Here is a 20,005-nt window from a genome sequence, read left to right on the forward strand (position 1 = left end):
AGATGAGGACTGAAAACTGACAATTGGACTGGAATCTAATACTCAGAATGGAGTGTGACTGGAACAAAGGTTAGAACATGGAAAGGTTAGACAATAGCCTTTTACAACGGTGATGTTAATTTACTTAGAAAGAGAGAAGTACGTAACTATTTTTTTAAGGCTGACATCATCTTGACTCTATTATCTTGCCCAGTTCTCCATACACTCTCTTCATGGTCTTTGTTTATAATTCCTTCCCAGGATATGTTGACACCAACCTTGTTCTTGGAGACAATTCAAGATTCTCCGTGCTTTGATATCCTCAGTCCTGAGAGTTTCTACTTGTACACACACTACACGAATCACTACTCCCATGTTTACCTCTTACAAATGCTTCAGCTCTGAAATCTTAACTTTTAATACAATCCACTCCAATCAATTCTCTTACTCTGTGGTTTCTACTACACTTCAATCTATCAAGGTCTTGATTTATCATAAATTGTAGTCACTGAGTCTCTTTTTCCCCTTTCATCTTTTCAGTTCCCACAGAAAGGCACATATTCAAATTAGGTTCAGTAATAAATTAAATTTAAACTAAATCAGACTCCACTCATTCTCTCTACGTTTGTCCTTTAAAGAGATTTGCTTCAGGGTGAGACCTCCTGGCTCTTTCACCTCTTAATCTGCCCTTATACCAATCATACAAGACATATGTTTCTACAACAAAGACAATGTCTCTGCTTTTATTAATGTGGATCCTTTTATTTGAAGCTAGGACCTGAGGTTCATTGGAGATTCTTATTTGTTTGACTGTAGTAAAGCCTAGGCTTCCTTATGTTTTATAGGCTCACCAAGTAGTTCTAATTTGGTCGAGGTCTGAAACATCTAATCTAAATATCATCAGGTTCTCACTGTGATTTCAGTGGTAAAGTTGTTTGCCTTTCCAACACCCATTGTACTCCAAATGTTTTGATTAGGTCACTCATGTTCACTCCATTGACCTTGACATGTCACCTTTGGAAGAGGACTGTGACCCAATCCGGCCCAATGACACATGAAAGAAACTGTGCTGGGTGGTTTCTAAGAGAATTTCCTTCACTTCTTAAAAGAGCTGGCCACTTTCCTTTGGCTGGATGTGTGCTGTTGAGATGTGAGGTCTGAAATTGCTGCACTGTCTTCACTGAGCCTAAGGATGATGCCAATACACAGAAGAAGGAAGAGCCAAGAGAATATCATAGAAGACCTGGACCTCTTATTGCCCACTCAGCATTGGCCCTTCCTCATGACTCCCTGTTATGGGGGTAACACATTTCTGTGGGGTTTAAGCCAATTTGAGATACATTTTTTTTGACCTGGTTGTATCCTAATAAAATCAATCATAGAAGTTAATAATTTTCTCTTTACAACTCCCTGTACTATGCACCTAACTCCCTGCACTATGCACCAGCCAGGAGTTTCACAATCTGTGGAAATTGCTGAGTCATCTTCTGAGAGCAGAAGCCCCAGTGGATTCTAAGAGTTTTACAATAATATTGGTTCATTTTAAAATAAAAAATGATGCAGTAGAAAGAGTGATTTCAGAAAGAGCCCTAGCTTTTCCTTCACTCGTCTTGAGGTCACATTCAGGTACCATTTTGTTCTTCAGACAGAACCTGTCTGACACAGTAGTGAGTGAAGCGGATTTTATCTCAAATTCCATGGGTTATGAATTTCATCAAACACCATAATTCAAACTTCATAAGTATCTGCTTAGACATCTCTGTTTTTTCCCTCAAATTCCTCCCAGGGAAACAATAGTGCCTCATACCTGCTCTCCACCCTCCCTCCCTTCCATCCCTCCTCCCGTACAGCCTCCATCATTTCCTTACTTTTCCAAAGCAATGCAATTTGACCTTTGGCCTGAACAGCCCCTCAGCCCTCCACCCTATACCCATAAGCCTCTGTCAAAGTCAAATGTACTCTATTTTTCTTCCCACAGAACACCATATGACCCCACTCTCCCCCAGATAATTCATTAAACAAAACAGGTCACTTCCTATGGGCAAGTACCCCTGGAACATGACTTTATTTATTTTTTAAACCATGTCCATATACCCTTTGCTCAGCAAATATTTCCTGTTCTCTGCCCACTGGCAGTTCACTTATTGGGAATGAGTGAGGAGAAATCAAACAGTTATTGACTGGTGAACACAGACAATATGTACATATAACTTCAGGATGTCCTCTTATTCTCCCTCTCCTGTAGGACTGGGAAATCCTGAGGTCTCTTGACATACAGTTTCCTCGTTCAGCCTGATTGTATAAACTGGGGAAAGTCTGAATCCCCATCAACTCCAATTAATCCGGACTGGTCAAGCACAAGCCCCAGTGGACCAGCCAGTTTCTCCAGTGAACTTTGGGAGGTTGGAGGATTCTAACTGGTCATTGTATTAATAGAGGACTGTCTGGCCAGGGCCCTCTGTGACACAGGGCTCATTTTATAAGTCAGCAACTTCCCTAGTCTCCCCAAAGGGGCAGCACACTGTTGATACAAAGTAAACAATAACCATTCTATAGATGAGAGATAAGGTGAGTTTTGCTTGAGCAAAGCTGAGAATTGTAAACCAGGAATTTAGTTTCCAGGAAAAAAGAAAGCCTTCAGGAGAAGCATGGTTTTCGATACAGTTTTATACCTTTTTAGGACAAAGAACATGCATTAAACATGTCCAGGACACATATTCAAAGTTTCAAAAAGGTTTTCAGTTGCAAATTCGCAGGTCCAGGAAAGGGAACTTATCCTCAGGAGTACTAATATGAGTATTACCCATACTGCTGGGCATAGGAGGTGGAAGTATGCATTCTTATCTTCAGTGAGTGTGTACTTTTCCTTTGAGATAACATTTAATGGACTCTTTACTTTAATGGTTAAAGCAGATGTACAATATATGTTTGATAGGCCATAAGTTAGGCCTCTTTAGCTCAAACCAAAACAGTGTTGAACCAGAATAGCTACCACATAACTCAATATGTTAAAAATCTCTTTTCAACACTGGAGCTTGGGTCCCTTCTGTCCTTCCCTCTAAGTGTCTGGGTCCAGTGAAGGCAGAAGTTGCTAAGCATCCCAGGATTTACATCCTGTTTCCAGTCTTCACCAGATGCCTTTCCTTCCCACAACCCATGCAATTTCACAACATCCTGGAAGTCCCTGGTTGTACTTTGCACATGTGGGACCAGCCTGTTATAGAGGGAGGACGTTAATGCCTGATAGCCACAGTCATACTATTTGTAATGAAACCTTCCAGATTGGAGACAAACTAGAGGTGCAGCTCCTGACCAAGATCCTGGCTTGCTCAAGGAGTCCTCAGTGGTGGTGAAATTGGTTCTCCTGGTATCTCCTTACACCTGTATCTCCTCCAGTCCAAGCCCACGCTGGAGCCAAATCCACACATAGGTCTTCTTTCCTATGAGTAGCCAGGGTCAACTCCATGGTTATTTCCTTGTAAATCCCCAGGTAGGCACAGGAATCTGAACTTTTGTAAGAGCCTTAGAGTAGAAATAAATGTGGCTAATTTGTAGACTGGTATTTGGGATTCCTTTTTAAAGACTTTGACTAGCTTATGTTATTCCTTGTAAACATCCCATGATGCCCACCAGGCATCTTCTATAAGGCTTTCCCTGCTTCTTCTTTTTAAGGAATTTTAACATCCGTGATGCCTTGGGATATTGTCTGACCATTCCCTGTTTTAACCTCTGCCCCAGGCACACTGCACTCTGAGTATTAGGTTCTGAATAAACAAAGGAAGGAATCACTGGTAGGAGTCATAAAGGATGGGAGCAGGACACGTGCTCTTAGGGTAAGTTCATAAGGCTGATGGAAACAAGGGGCAATGGAGGAGGCTATGCCAGGTAGAGCCAGCAGCTGAAACTAATGCACAGCTACAAAAATCCATCCTAGATCTCAGAACAGTTTTTTATTGCCAAAAAGATTCAAAGAATCAAGATAGAAAAATGAGAAGGAGAAACAAGTTCTTGATACAGGGAAAAAGATAGTGGAATTAAGGGTGAGCACTCCTAGGGCGTTTTGTCATATGTATGCTTGGGAGCAGGAGTTAGTCTTTGTTCAAGAAATTCTGAAAGTCTTTTTGATAAAATGAAGGGTGAGGTATTTAACTAAAGTCCTATAGTGGAATTAGTGTTTAGAAACGACCAGTCTACTGATTATTTTGCATCTTGTAAAGTAAGTCTGACATAATTATCAAGGACAAATTGACATGGTTAATTTTATTTTTTAACTTAAGAGTCAAGGATGAACAATACTGAAAAGTAAATTCAAACTCCTGTAGTTTGCATGACGTTTCTGCATGCTATCCTGTAAGATATGCCTGCAGAGACCTGAAAGAATTATAAGACAGTTAGTGGCTTGATTCTAAATCCTTTTTGGAATCTTTGGCCTCTGCAATCCCAGCCCCACTGATCTTGTTGTGGTTAATACAAATAAAGAATGCTGGAGCCTTGTCTTCTACTCGGCTCACAGTTGGGGAAAGGAAGGAAAGACAGAGTCAGGTTATCCAGGACTGTGGACAGTGAGGGTCCTCAACCATAGTTGTTCTGTGACACTGAATGATGGGAACTTTATGCCTGAGCTTGGATTTGGCATTTTTGCTTCAGATGAAGTAAGTGGAGCCCAGGGGACTGGAGGGTTGAACGCAAATAGCCTTGAAGGGTGGTCAGCAGACAGCCCCCGATCCCCCGTGTCTAGTACTCTTTGGGTGACTTGGAAGGACTCATTTGAGCTTCCATTTCACCATCTCTAACTTTGCACTAAATGGGATGACAAGTTGTTGACTCTGGGGAAAGAGAGGGTGGCAATTTTGAGGGTGGATTATCATTATTATTATTTTGGTTATTTAACATATATTGAATACTTATCACGTATTTTAAGTAATTTCCATGTATTACCTTTAGTTCTTCAAAGCTCTCTTAGGTAAACTATTCTTCTTCTTACTTCTTACACATGTAAAATCTAGGCTGCTCTTCCTGCACTCATCTGCTGCCTCAGTCAGAGTCACTCTGCTCTTTGTTAGAAACTCCTGACAGGCACCGGGCACAGGAGGGAAGGACAAGTAACGTGACTAGTTTGTAGCAGCTTTTCTGTGGGTTGCTCAGGGCCTGAAGTATTTGCCACACAATTTTCCAAAGCTTTCCTCTCTTCACGTGAGAAGCCACTATTATTCCAAGTGCTAGGTATTTAGAAAAGAAGACTTAGGTGGCATAAAGTAACAATGGAGACAGAATTGTGCTTCTCACCAAATGTATTCTTCACACAACTGCAATGCAGTAGTAGTGTCAAACTCTGGTCACAGTGAGGTAGGGGAAGCTTTGGGGTTGTTTGGGAGGGATTGTGCCCTTAAGTTACAAAGAGCAATACCTTCCCTCTTGGTAGAGCTATGGCATGAAATATCAATAGCTAATAGCTGTCAGACAGGACCAGTTTGCTTGCAGTGACATAATTTACCATTGTATACACCATTATAGCTTAAGCATAGTGTATGTCTTACGTATGTTATATCCAACTTTTATTACTATTGTTAAAGACAGAAAAGGACCACAGAGAATAGAATAAATAGGCAGTCCCATGGGATCCTATAATGATAAATCCAGCTCTCTGTAGCCCTATATAGTAATGTTGTCTCAAGAGACTGTGAAAAGAGGTGGCGATTCATATATAGAATGTTATCAGTCTCAATAAAGATGAATTTCTGCTTCCATCTCCAGTTAGATAGAGAGTTTAATGTAGTCAAATTGCCACCCAGGAGCTGGCTTGTCTCCTCAAGGAACACTACTTTACCAAGACTCAGAGTCAGTCTCTGCTGCTGCTGACAGGTCACCCATCTCAAAACAGTAGGAAGTTAAACTATGTTGGGGAGAAATAGCCCATATAATTGGCCCATGCACAGTCTTAATCTCTTGCATCATGGCTATTCCATTCACAGGCCCATTGTGTAAGTACTGGAGTGGTCAGGTAGAGGCTAAGTAGCATCCAGTTGACGAGACTTCCTCTTTACCTAATTATTGAGAGCTTCTCCTGAAGATTCTGCTTGTCATAGAAATCCCCCAGGCAGAGTTGTAGGTGCTCACAATTGGAAGTCTTGATCAGTGTACACGGATATGTTGAGTGCCAAGGTGATATAGGTAGAGTGACAACTGTGTCTGTCACAAAAACAGACCCTGTATAGTACATTTCCCATCTCATTCTCCTCACCACCTTTCTGAAAATTGTTCTTCCTTTAATCCCATTGGCACACTTTGTTTTTTAAAATGTTTTTCAGCTTTATTAAGATAAAGTTGACAAATAAAATTCTGAGATGATTAAAGTGTATGACATGATGATTTGGTATAAGTATACATTGTGAAATGATTCCCCTCATCAAGTTTAACACATCCATCACTTCATATTTTCATCTTTTTTTTTTTCTGGAGAGAACATTTAAATTCCATTCTCTTAGCAGTCTTTAATTATATAATACAGTGTTATCAACTATAGTTACTGGGTTATACATTATATCCTCAGACTTTACTTGTTTTATAGATGAAAATTTGTACTGTTTTACCAGCCTCTCCTCTTTTCCCCCAACCCCTAGCCCCTGGAAACCACTTTTCCACTCTCTTTTTCTATGAACTGGAATGTTTTTTCAGATTTCACCAAGCAGTATTTGTCTTTCTCTATCTGACATATTTCACTTACTATAATACCGTCCAGCTTCATCTATATTGTTGCAGATGACTTGCTTCCCTTCTTGTTCAAAGCTGAATAACGTTCCATTGTGTGTGTGTGTATATATATACATACATGGGAGTACAGATATCTCTTCGAGATAGTGATTTTGTTTCCTCTAGAAAAATACCCAGAGGCGGCATTGCTGGATGTTATGATAATTCTATTTTTAATTTCTTGAGGCACCTCCACACTGTTTTCCTCAGAGTCTGTACCAATTTACATTCCCACCAACAATGCACAAGTGTTCCCTTTTATCCACATCCTTGCTAGTATTTGTTATGTCTTGAATTTTGGTTATAGCCATCCTAACAGGTGGCAGGTGATATCTCATTGTGGTCTTGCTTTGCATTTCCCTGATGGTTGGTGATGTTGAGCATCTTCTTAGGTGCCCATTGGCCATCTGTATGTCTTCTTTGGAAAAATGTCTTTTCAGGTCCTTTGTCCACTTTTAAATTGGGTTGTTCATTTATTCTTTCTGCTATTGATTTGTATGGGTTCCTTGTATATTTAGAATATTAACCCCTTATCAGATATGTGATTAGCAAATATTTTCTCCCATTCCATAGGTTGCCATTTAATTTTATTGATAGTTTCCTTTACTCTGCAGAAACATTTTATTTTAATGTAGATGTAGCCTGGCCTGTTTATTTTTGCATTTATTGCTTTTGCTATTGCTTGGTGTCAAATCCAAAATATGATTGCCAACATCAAAATTAAGGAGCTTACAGCTACACTTTCTTTTAGGAGTTTTAAGCATGTCTTCTTTTGTTAATGGTTAAATCCCCTAGATCCCTTTAGGATCTAGCATAATGTCAGTCACACAGAAGGCACTTAATAAATGCTTGTTGCATAAATGTTGAATGAGAGCACCTGGGGAATGAAGGATAAAAAAACAATCATAAATGACTTTAAGAGCTCAGTTGGGTGAAACTGGATGGGGGATGTACTAGTGTTATTGACTCATTTCCAATTCTAAGCTAAACATAGATGCTGATATCTATATCTATATCCTGCGAATGTACATCTATATCTATATCAATATCTATACCTATAACTAACTATATCTCTCTACATCTGTATCTGTAAAAGTTTTCTCAAAGTGTCAGATGTTTTCCTGCTAGTTACTCCCTTACAACGAATTATTTATTTATTTATACTTGATTTTCTGTATTCCATGCTGAAGCCCATTTCATGAATTCATTACAGATTAGAGGTCATATTGGGGTTAAGTCTGTGCCCCCCAAGGACAGGTTTGTTACCAAGGCATGCACCATCAAACAGTAGAACAGGAGACGTGGAGAAACAGCTGGTGAAAACGCTATGCAGGAAATAAGTGGCTTCTCTTTGAGTTTGGTGGATTGCAAACAATCCTTATTCATATTTTATAGATTCCTAAGAGCAAGTCTAGAGAGGCCACCAAAGTGGCTATTGACGTAGATTTCCGTCACGTCAACTCGGCATTCCTCTGTCAAAACGGGGAGAAGACTGGCAAGGCCCTTCGAGAGAAGGTGGAAGATGGTACTGTGAAGAGAGAAGATATATTAATCTACACCATGAAGGTGCTGTGAGCAGAGTGACAAGAGTGTGCTGTCAGATCAGATATGTTATGTTGAGGAAAAAAAAAAAAAGAAACACTTTGGTCTTAGTTTGAATAATTTATTTATCTCCTAAATCCTTGTACAGGTCTATTATAGAAAAACAGAAAACAGAAAAGGGTTGCTTTGCCCTGAAATGTGTTAAGGGTGGGACCCAGTTGCTCAACTTCTCTGAATATCATTTGGCATTCATATGTGAAACACAAATAATGATACTTTTCTTCTTTATCTGTTGTATGGATTGACTGAGCCGCTGTGGAGTGAGTCCACTCCTTTTATTCTTCAGCAGTTTCTCTCAGGACATATCCAAGTGAGGCTGACACATTTTTCAGAAAAGGGAGCCAGGCTAAGAAATACTTTTTCCAAGTCAGCATTGAGTTTGCTGAAATGTGTACAATTTTCTTAGGTGGAAAATCCTGCTTCCAACGTCAAGAGTGCTGAGATCTCTACAGAAAGAGCCTATGTATTTGACATCAGTGGTAACATTGTTCTTAGAGTGTGGGCCTCTCAACAGAGCTGTTTCCAGGCATTTATTATACGGGATAGTAGGTTCCATTTACCCTTGCCTGACATTTCTTGACTCTCCTTCCAGAGCTGACTTTTCTAATCTTTGAAACATTTAGGTTGCTTTTCCCGGGCCATCTGAGTATTATTCACAGTTTTCTTAGGGTCACTCAAAAATGTCTCAGTTCCCATTAAGGACCTCATTTATACTAAGTCACATAAATTTAGTCCCAGTGCCTCTTATATGTGGACCACCACAGTGGTTTGTTACTTGCTTCTCAACCTTTTAAACATAAGGTTTAATTTGGGTCCCCAAATGTGGGAAATCATAAGCCATATTTTTATTTCTTTTGGTCACTGCAGCTTTGGGATACTTTCCTTGGCTACGATTGGTTTGACCAGCCCTGGAATGATCACTGAAGAAACTTGGACTTGACTTCGTAGATCTCTTCATCATTTATGTGCCAATTGCTATGAAGATCAGCTTCTGCTTTTCCTTGTTATGCCCAAGTGTATTTCATTGCTGCTACTGCACCTCCATTCTCTCACTCCAGCTGGGTTTTCTGGGTTCTTTCTGAGAGAGGTAGGTTTGAGTGTGGTGGATAGAATTGCTAAATGATTTAGATGTCACCTTTACAGTTGTGTCACTTCATCCTCAAGAAATTTTTAATCGTTATCCCATAGCCTTCAGAAGGATTGAAATTCAGTGATCTCACTGCCTTCACCTCAGAGTTGAAAACACCACCTAACATGTCTAAGTGATATGCTTCTGTCTGTAGTCTCTTAGTGGTTAGGGTCCTCAAGAATGTTCAGTCACAACAGAATGCAGAGATATAATAGGAAATCTCTACCTCTTTATGACAGTAGTCCCTCCCATATGGACCTCTCAGTCTCAGTCAAGAAGGAGGTACCATGGGATGGTCCATATTACACAACTGGACTCCTTTGGACTTCATTGATCCAACCTCTTATCACAGTGGATGTTCACTGAGCACACCTGCTGTTCTCACTATCTCTGAGTTGGGTTATCATAAACTGGAGCTAAAACACATTGCTCATTAGTAAATGTAAATCCTGTCTTCCAAACCAGCTTGTCCCTTGGAAATAAAATCAATTCTAACTGTAAAAGAATTCATTTTTAGTAAAATTCAGTGGTGGGTGTGCATGGGAGGGTAGAGGTCTTTGGGAGAGATGCACTTTGCTATAGTCTCTCAAGTGCTTCTGATCTTACTTCCCCTTGTGTCTTCTCTTACACAACACACACACACACACACACATGTACATATGCACACAAACACTCAGATTAGCCTCTTGAAGGTTTTGTGACCAAGCTCCTTAGGCATCAGGAAAGTAATTCTTTACAAAAAGAAAAATAAAAGCCTCTTCTTCAGCCTCTCTCCTCTCTGTATTCTAGCCTGCGGAGGAGCTTGTGCCAAATGATGCCAATGGGGAAACTATTTTACATACAGTGGAGTTTTGTGACACATGGGAGATAAGTACTGACACTGTCACCCAAGGGTGCAGAGTGACAAAGTGGAAATCACTGGATGGGGGAGTCAGAAGAAATGGGTTCTGGTCCCATCAGTTGTCTGCCGTCAGCCATGTCACTGTCTTGCTTTGTACCATGGTGCTCTCATCTGTAAAGGAAGGGAGCTGAATGGGATGACCACTAAGGCCTATTTTTCATCTAAACTTCTATGGTTCTAATTAGGAGTTTCTTTGCCCCACTGATCAGGTTGAGCCTTGGAGCCCTATAAGGGGATTTTCAGAGAAAACTCAAGAGGTGTTAGAGCTCCATCCCAGGACAGACAAACAGGCCCATGAAGGCAGGGAAAGCTGTATATGACTTAGCAGAGGGGTGGACTGTAAGAGAATGAATCCTGCCCTTGTGTAGCCTTTCCCACCATGTTTTTCACCATGCTAGGAAAGTGGAAGCAACTAAACCCTCTAGTAGGATAACCTGAGAGTTTCTCTTTGCCTTTGACTCTGACACCTTTTGTTAAGAACTATTAGAAGCCTAACCAGCAAAAAATGCATATGGAAGAAGATGGGGAGGGGAATTGAAAAGCATCTTCATGTCAATTTATCATCCTGGGTGTGCATTTAATAGAAGCAAGGAGACAAAGTACTTGTGCATAGCAATAAACAACATTAGGAAATAACGCATCCAAGTGATAAAACGAGTTCTGTCAAATTGTGATATATGTGATAACAGGTGTCCAGTTTTTAAAATGTTCAATATCAAATGAAAGGGCCAAACTACACAAAAAGTTCACCACACATTTCCATTCTCCCTCTGGAGAAATGTAAAGAGGCAGGTTTAACCAAGACCATTGAGTTGTCCAGTTTCAATCACAAGCAGCTAGAGATGATCCTGAACAAGCCAGGGCTCAAGTACAGGCCCATTTGTAACCAGGTGAGCCTGGAGCCCACTGGGGCTTCCTTGCTTTCTTCTCTTCATTCCCTCTTCCTTAAGTAACAGTCCACAAGTTCCTGGCTTGAGGTAACTGTGTAATGATAGTGGCTCCGTGGGACATCCAAGTGGAGATGCTGAGTTGGCAGTTGGCAATACTGGTCTGGAGCTCAGGGCTAGAGGTACAGATTTTGGAGTCGTTGTTTTATAGATCATTATCAAACTCACAGAAGTGGATTTGCTCTCCTGGGAAAGTTCATAGAATGAACAGGAAGAGGGCAGGAAAGTCAACATTTAAGGATCAGGGAAAGAGGCACTGTTTAGGAGATTGAAGAGGAGTTGCTGGACAGGGAGAGAGAAAATGAGGAGAGTGTGGTGTCAGCAAAGTCAAAGAAGAGAGATGGATATGTTTGCGGGAGCCATAGGGTGGACCCTGCTGAGGAGCAACCAATCCAAACAGGGATGGAAACAGTTATTGGATTTAATGACATGGAGCTCATGGAACCTCACAGGAGCAGTTACAGAGAGGAGAGAGAAAAAGTCAGAGAGGAAAGCAAAGGAATGGAAAGGGAGGAAATAGAGAAATCATAATGAAAAGAAACAATTTCTAAAAATAGCACCCAATGCTGCCATTTTTTAAACACTGTGATGTTGTAAATCAGTTTGAAAATTTTGTAAGAGACCATTCAAATATTTATATGCTTTGTCATTGTTATTTCATTTCTAAGAATCTATTTGTAGAAAATAATTCAAAATATGTCCCTTCTTTTTTCTCTCCTCCTCTTCCTTCTTTTTCTCTTTCTCTCCAATTTATTTGTGAAAGAAATTAAGCTTTTTTTCCTTCAACTTTTCCAACACAATTGATGTTACTGATTGATCTGGGGATATGGTTTTATATGATACTGTATTTTGTACCCCTGTAAATTGGAAGTTATGTCTAAAGACTTGATCACATATGTATGTCATTGTGAATTCATGAATTTTAACAAATATGGTGTTTTCCCTTTCAATGTAGTTATCTTTCCTATTGGTGATCAAATTGTCACCATTTTATTCCCTCTTCCGGTGAGTTCCTGAGTCCTTTGACATGCCTTGTTGTCTTTCCTATATTCTTCACTTTCTAGAGCGTGTGACGTTCTAGGCTCAATTTGTGGCTTTTCTCCGAGAGCTGTAATCAGCCATTTTTTCTAAGCACTCTTGGTTTCTGTTCATACGAAATGGCATTTAGAGGTTACAACCTGGTTGTATGAGTGTTCAGTCATTTTAAACACTTACCAAATTCAAGGCTGTCCAATTCTAGGTGGTTGTAGGGAAGGAAAAATCTGACTAAAGTTTGTTAAAGTCAGCAGGTATTCTGTCCAGATTGTCCAACTCTCCCTTTGTTTGGAAAAAGGGTATATTTTTCCTTTCTGTCAAAAGCAATTCACTTGGAAAGATTGGGGATTGATGAGTTGTGAGCCTTTCTTCTGTGAAGTGGAGAGAAGGAGAAGGAGTGGGAAAGGAGAGGTGGAGAACACAGGCAGAACAGTTCTTAGTCCAGTACACCTGGAAGCTGAGCACAGAGAGGGCTTCCCTGGACGCTCTCCTTCTTCCATCCAGCTGGAAAGTCCTCAAGTTCCCAGGTAGAAGCCAGCTGCCTCGGGGGAGATTTTACTGTGATCCCCTCCTTCATTACAGGGTTTTTACTTTGAATTGACTCCAGAAGACATGAAAGCAATTGACGGCCTCAACAGAAAATTCTGATATGCTCAATTACTCCTGTAACTGACCTGTAGATTGTTTTCACAGGTTTTTTTCTGCAGCATACAGGTTAGCAGAGGAACTAAGCTTCTCTAAATCAGGAAGACAGGCCTGATTTCTGGTGTAGGAGTAAACAGGACCTTCCTGTAGACTCAGACCAGAGTTGACTCAAGGGATCAGCCTCTGACCCACAGAAACATGAGCAGGACCCATGACATGCCATAAGTAAAACGGCCGAAGTTTGCATCATGGAGACTTCACTACTTTTATGCCCCTAGTCTCTGTGTCTGGTGAGCTTCCACACAGGGCCGACTTATCCATTCCACACGGAAGGCACAGTACCTACTGCCCACTGTACTTTTAGGAGCCTATAAAATGTTTAACTTTAATTCTTTTTCAAATCAGGAGAAAAATGATTATATTAATAGTGCCAACATAATAATGAATCCAAGCTGGATTCTATTCATTTTTATCCTTACACAACAGTAAAATGTAACGTTAATATTTTTTATGGAGGAGGGGGCCCACGAAGGCAAATGTGCGTAGGTTCTGTGAAAGTCATGTCATGGTCCTGCTTCCACTGCCTCTCCTAAGTATTCAGTGGCTTTTCTACTTAATGGACATTCCTGTTCCCAGACACCATCCATTTCTTCCAATTTATCTGTTCATTGGCCTTTTTTCCCTACCACAACTCCCATTTTCTCAGGCATGTCATCCTGCAAAACTGAATTATACATGGATCATGAAATTAATTGACCCTAACATTAGTGACTGATGTGTCCTCAGTGGAACGCGCCAAGATGAGATCCTCTGGACTGCTCTATTTCTTGAATCAAGGCTTACTCCAGAGTGGCCTTTGTCTCTCAGGAGACTGTCCACTGAAAGCCTTCACCTCCTTTGACTTGGCCTTGTTCACAAACATAGCATTCCAGTTGTTCAGTTACTGCAGGAGGATCTCAGGATGAAGAGAAAGAAGACTCATGGCACTGAGACGTGTGGAAGGGAGTTTAGAGAAAAGAGGAATACAATTTTAGTTATAAAATAAATGTTTAGTTCCAAAAGAAAGATCTCAATATTCTCCTTCTTGTTTATAAAACTATATCGTGATTCTGAGAAAGCAGCTGTTCTATTCCCAAAGGCTTTTAAGTGTAAGTCTATGACCTCCTTCATTAGGCTGTGAACGCCTAGTCTAACTCATCTTTGTGGACCTATGTCAACAGAACAGCGCCTGGCCCATAGACTTGCTCAGAATGCACTCTTCAATGATATGGAGTTGAAAAGGACAAATTTAAAAAGGAAAATAAGACCATGAAAAAAAAAACGGAAAACAACAGTAAGACTGACAAGTGAATAACAAATATTCTCATAAATCATAAACTCGGAAAACATTAATGATACTTTGTAGGAATGGTTATGTAGGTGTACCCTTTGTTTCCTCAATAGATTAGAAGTTCCTTGATGGAGAGACCTTGGATTGTTGAGGATGCTCAGTATATATTTGTTGAGTGAATGCATGAAAAAGAACAGCAAAATGCTTACTGTGACCATTTTCATTGGCTAGGGACAAAAGTTACACCTAGGGCTGAAATGACCACAACATTTTAGCCGTAGTTCTTATATATAAATAAATATGAATTGTCATCTAAATCAAACTACATGTCACAGTGTTGTTTATACTACATGGGAATGTGGGAACTGGGCATGCATGTGGAGTTTGCTCCTGGACTGCGAGCTTCCATGTATGTGTGTCAGGGTGAGACCTGGCTGCAAATTTAGTTTTCAGCCCATCCTGACAGCATCCTTAGAGAAATTGTCTTTTTGATGGTCTGAAGGCAGCGTTAATGCATTAATACTCGTTCTCTTTCAGTGCTGCTGATCAGCCTTACTATCCATATTCTGAAGGTTATTGATCATGAGCTATCCACCATGACCTCTACCAGGATTTCCTGGTTCTAAGAGTGTGGAGAGGATTTCTGTACTTAGTAGAGGTCATTCAAAGCAATGTCTATAGTTTCAGGCTGCTGGCCTTTCTTTTTTTTTCATTTCCATTTCTTTATTTTACATTTTATGAAATAATAAAGACTTCGAAATAAGAACGTTTACATTTCCTGATTATTAAAATAATACATACAAATTACATAAAAGTAGAAAAATAAAAGGGAAAAGATAGAGAGTGAAAGTGACTTATAACTAGCCCACTTAAAAATTCTTGAACTTTTGGTGCATTTTCCTTCATGATTTTCCCATAAAAATGTGGGGGCAGGGGTGTTTCTTTAGAAATTGAAATAATCTTCAACATACAGATTGTGTACTTTGTTTTTACTTAACATAAGTACTGTCTCAAGCTATCAAATATTATTAAAAATTCCAGTATTATATTTTGCTTGTTGCAAAGCAGTACATCTTATTAATTTACTTAATTTCTTAATAATCTGCCTATGTTTTGACATTCTGATTAGTTCTGGTATATTTTGCCATTGATTCTTTTATTCACCCAGCAAAATCTTTATTGTAAATCCTTTATGAGCCAGACTTTGTGTTATCAATGAATAAACTAGACAGGAATTAAATTAAGATGAGAAGTGCATTGAGGCTACAGGCTGGTGGAGGAAGAAGACCATGAAGGACATAGGGAGTACCGAGCTGTCAGAAATGGGCAAGTGCCTGCTGGGGATAACTCTGCAGGGTCTCACATTCTGTGTGCCTGATAAGCAGAGGCAATGACTACCATTCGTTCCACACTATTTTTTCAAGAAGTTGGTCCAGCAAACAGTCTTGAAACATAGTGATAGTTTCCTACATGGATAGGAGTGGATAGCTCCCTCCAAAGAAATGGAAGGCATGTTTACTGTCGAGTAATATAAAGCAAACATTTCCCTCCAGAGAAAGAACAGGGATTTTCAGTCCTTCTATAATCCATCCAAGTTCCCTGGACTCAGGTTTTCCTCTAGTGAGTCAACCTACAAGTTCAGGGGTCATGTGGGTCCCTTCACTTCACCCTGTAGAAATGGGGATCAAGGACCTAGCACAGCAAAGCTTAATGTGGGAAACATTTTCACAATATATCCGTGTATCAAATCATCACATTGTAAACCTTAAACTTACACAATATTATACGCCAACTATATTTCAATAAAGCTGGAAAAAATGCCGTTACTTTGGCTATAGCTATTGTTGTGAGTAATAAAGTGTCCTTCTTCTCCAAACCCACACATTTCACGCCTTCTACCAGTTTCCATGAAAACATTTCAGGTTAATTTGTTAGTTTGGAAGTCAGGTTAGAATCTTAGATCCTTCACGATGCTTGACAGAGATATGGAGAAAAATTAAGCAGGCAGGGAAAGAGGTAGTGGTGGGCAGTGAGAGTGTTAGGTGTTATTTTAAATAGGACAGTCAGAAAATAGTTCACTGGGAAGATGACACTTGAACAAAAATTTGAATGAGACCAGAGAGTGAGCTATGTGGATGTGTGGAGAGTATTCCTGGAGATGGAACAGAAAATGTTAAGGCCAAGAAGAAAGATGTTCCTATAATACTTAAGTGGCAGCAAATAGGCTAATGCTGGTGACATTTAGTGAGCAAGGGACATACTAGTAGAAGATAAGTTCCAGATCCACAATTGGGGGTGGGCTATGTCATGTAGCTTTCAAAAGGCTTTAACTTTTTTTCTGAGAGAAATAGAAAATGATTGCAGAATAGCTACATGAGCTGAGATGCTTTAAATGGATCGCTCTGGAGGTTATGTCAAGAAGAAAAAAGGGAAAAGACCCTTCTGTTAGAGTTTTATACAAAAATTCAGGTAAGAGATGATGTTGGATTGACCATGGTATGAGCCGTCAATGTTGCCAGAAGTTGTCAGAATATGGATCTATTTTAACAGTAGAGACAACAAAGCCTTCTTACATATTGGATATAAGGTAAAAGGAAAAAAGGAGTCAAAGTTGACTCAAGACATTTTGAGATGAGGAACTGGAAGGAAGGAGTTGCCATTTGCTGAGATGGAGATGATGTGGAGGAGCAAATTTTTGTGGGAAAATGATGAGTTTAATTTTAGACATGTATGTTGAGAAGTCTGTTAGGTATCCGGGAGAAGATGCTGTGTAGACAGTGGGGCATACAAGTCAAGAGGAGAGGAGAGGTCTAGACCAAAGATATATTTTTGGGATTTGTCAGAAGATAGTTGTCATTTTAAAGCCACAAAGGCAGATGATCAGAAATTAGATTAGATGAATGAGTGTGGACAGAGAAGAGAAGAGGGATCCCATCATTAAGAAGTTGTAAAAAAGTTGAGGAAGCTGCAATGGAGGCTGAGAAGGAGGGGTAGTGAGGTACAAGGGAAAGTGGGAGATTGTTCTGTCTTGGAAGGCAAATGAAGGAACTGTTACAAGGAGAAGAGTCAAATGCTGCTAACAGGACAAGTAAGATGAGGAATGAAATGGACTATTGCATTTGGCAATTGACCTTAACAAGGTCAGGAGCAGTTGTGAGAGAATGGTGGAGACAAAATCCTGAATAGAGTGGGTTCAAGAAACTGTGGGAAGAGAGCAATTAGAGAACGTAGACAGTTCTCAAAGAACTTGCTATGAAGAGGACCACAGAATTCGGCAGTTGCTGAAGAAGAAAATTAAGTCAAGTGAGGATTGTCTGTGATAGGAGAAATAACAGCATGCCCCTGTGCTCTTAGAACGTTCTAGAAGAGAGATGAAAATCAATGATGCAGGAGAGGGAGGGGAGAATTGCTGGAATCATGTCTGCATTAGTTTTCTGTTGCTGCCATAACAGATTACCATAAGCTTTCTTGCTTGAAACAACACAAATTTATTATCTTATTCTTCTGAAGGTCAGCATTTCAAAATCAGGTTCAATGGGCTTAAGTCAAAAACATTGGCAGGCCTGCATTCCTTGAATCTCTAGGGGAATATCCATTTCCTTGTCTATTCTAGCTTCTAGAGGACACCTTCATTCCCTGTCTCATGGACTCTTACTCCATCTCCAAAGTCAGCTGCACAGCATCTTCGAATTTCTTATCTATGCTTCTCTCCTCATATCTCCTCTTTGATTGAAACCCTCCTACATCCTACCTATAAGGACTTTGTGATTACATTAGGCCTCCTCAGAAAATCTAGGAAAATCCTCCCGTCTCTTGATCCTTAATCACATCCATAAAGTCCTTTTTGCCATGCAAGGTGACATATTCACAGGTTTCAAGGATTGCGGCATGGACTCAAATAAGGACATTTGAGCCATTATTCAGTCTACTACACTAGCTCTGTGGCTAATGTGCAGCAACTAAGCCCCCATTTCTTAATATTTCTAGTAGGAATAATTATATCACCAGGTGCTAAGTGTTGAAACTCTAGATTTTCATCTCAGATATCAAGTGGAAAGCCACATTAATAAAAAACTGTCCTTTTAAGGCTGATATAAGTTTGACCGTTACCCACTTCTCAGTACACTCACTTCATTATTTTAGTTTATACTTCCTTCCCAGGATATCTTGACATCATCCTTCATGCAGACAACTCAAGGTTCTCAGTGTTTTGACATCCTCAACTCCTGAGAGTTTCTACTTGTACTTAGTACACGAGGTAACTATTGCCATATTTACTTCTTAGAACTGCTTCATCTCTGAAATCTTAACTTTAACACACTTCACCCGAATCAATTATCTTGCTCTGTGGTTTCTACTACATCTCAATTCAACATCAAGTTATTGATTCATCAAGAATTGTAATCACTGAGTCTTTTTTTCTCCTTTTCATGCTTTCAGTTTCCATGGAAGATTACACATCCAAATTAGGTTAAATAATAAATTAAGCTGAAATTAAATCAGACTCCACTCATTCTCTCTATATTGCTCCTTTAAACAGATTGGTTCTGGGTAAAACCTCCTGGCTTTTTCACCTCTTACTTGGTCCTTGTACCAATCATATAGGACAAATGTCTCTACAACCAATCCAATTAATCTGCTTTTATGTGGACCCTTTTATCTGAACCTGAACCCAAACCCCCCAGAGATACTCATTCATTTGACAGTAGTAAAGCCTAGGTATCCCTATGTATTAAAAGCTCACCAAGCAGTTCTAAGTGTGGCCAAGATCTGAAATGTCTATTCTAAAGACCATCAGGTTCTCACTATGATTTCAGTGGTCAAGGTGTTTGCATTCCCAACATCTGTTATACTCCAAATGATTTGTTTAGGTCACTAATGTTAACTCTACTGCCCTTGACATGTAATCACATTGGGAAGAGGACTGTGACACAATCCTGGCCAGTGACACGTGAGAGGAACTGTGCTGGGGGGTTTCTAAGATAGGTTCTCTCACTTCTTAACACACATGGTTCCTCTCCTTTGATGTGATATGTCCTGTTGAGTTGTGATGTCTGAAATTGCTGTACTGTCTTCACCCATCCCAAAGATGATGCCAATACACAGAAGAAGGAAGAGCCAAGAGAATATCGGGGAAGATCTGGACCTTCTGTGGCTGAGCAAGAGCTGTTCCTTCCTATGGACTTCCTGTTATGGGGGTAACACATTTATGTGTGACTTAAGCCAATTTGACATAAGTTTTCTTGACCTGGTTGTATCCTAACTGCAAAAGCCATCAAAGTCAATAATTTTCTCTTTACAGATTCTTGCACTATGCACCAGCCAGGAGTTTCACAATCTGTGGAAATTGCTGAGTCATCCACTGAGAGCAGGAGCCTCAGCGGATTCTAAGGGTTTTCCAATAGTATTGGATGATTGTAAAATAAAAAATGACATAGTAGAGGGAATGATCCCCAAAAGAGCCTCAGCATCTCCTTTACTCATCTTGAGGTCACATTCAGGACCTATTTTGTTCTTCAGACAGAACCCACTGACAACACAATAGTGATTGAAGTAGATTTTACTTCAAATGCCATTGGTTATGAATTTCATAGTTCAAACTTCATAAATATCTCCTTAAACATCTCTGTTTCTTCCCCAAAGTTCCTCCCAGAGCAACAACAGTGCCTCACATCCTCTCTCCACCC

General features: G+C 39.9%; 1 pseudogene; it reads left to right on the plus strand.

The window, feature by feature from the left end:
• The first annotated feature begins 3,786 nt into the window (after positions 1-3,786).
• LOC101406969 (aldo-keto reductase family 1 member C23-like) overlaps positions 3,787-20,005 on the plus strand; it is a 29,733-nt pseudogene continuing 13,514 nt past the window's right edge.

Source organism: Ceratotherium simum, chromosome 32 (genome assembly GCF_057802395.1).
Source record: "Ceratotherium simum simum isolate JZ-2026a chromosome 32, ASM5780239v1, whole genome shotgun sequence".
In the NCBI taxonomy this organism is placed as follows: domain Eukaryota; kingdom Metazoa; phylum Chordata; class Mammalia; order Perissodactyla; family Rhinocerotidae; genus Ceratotherium; species Ceratotherium simum.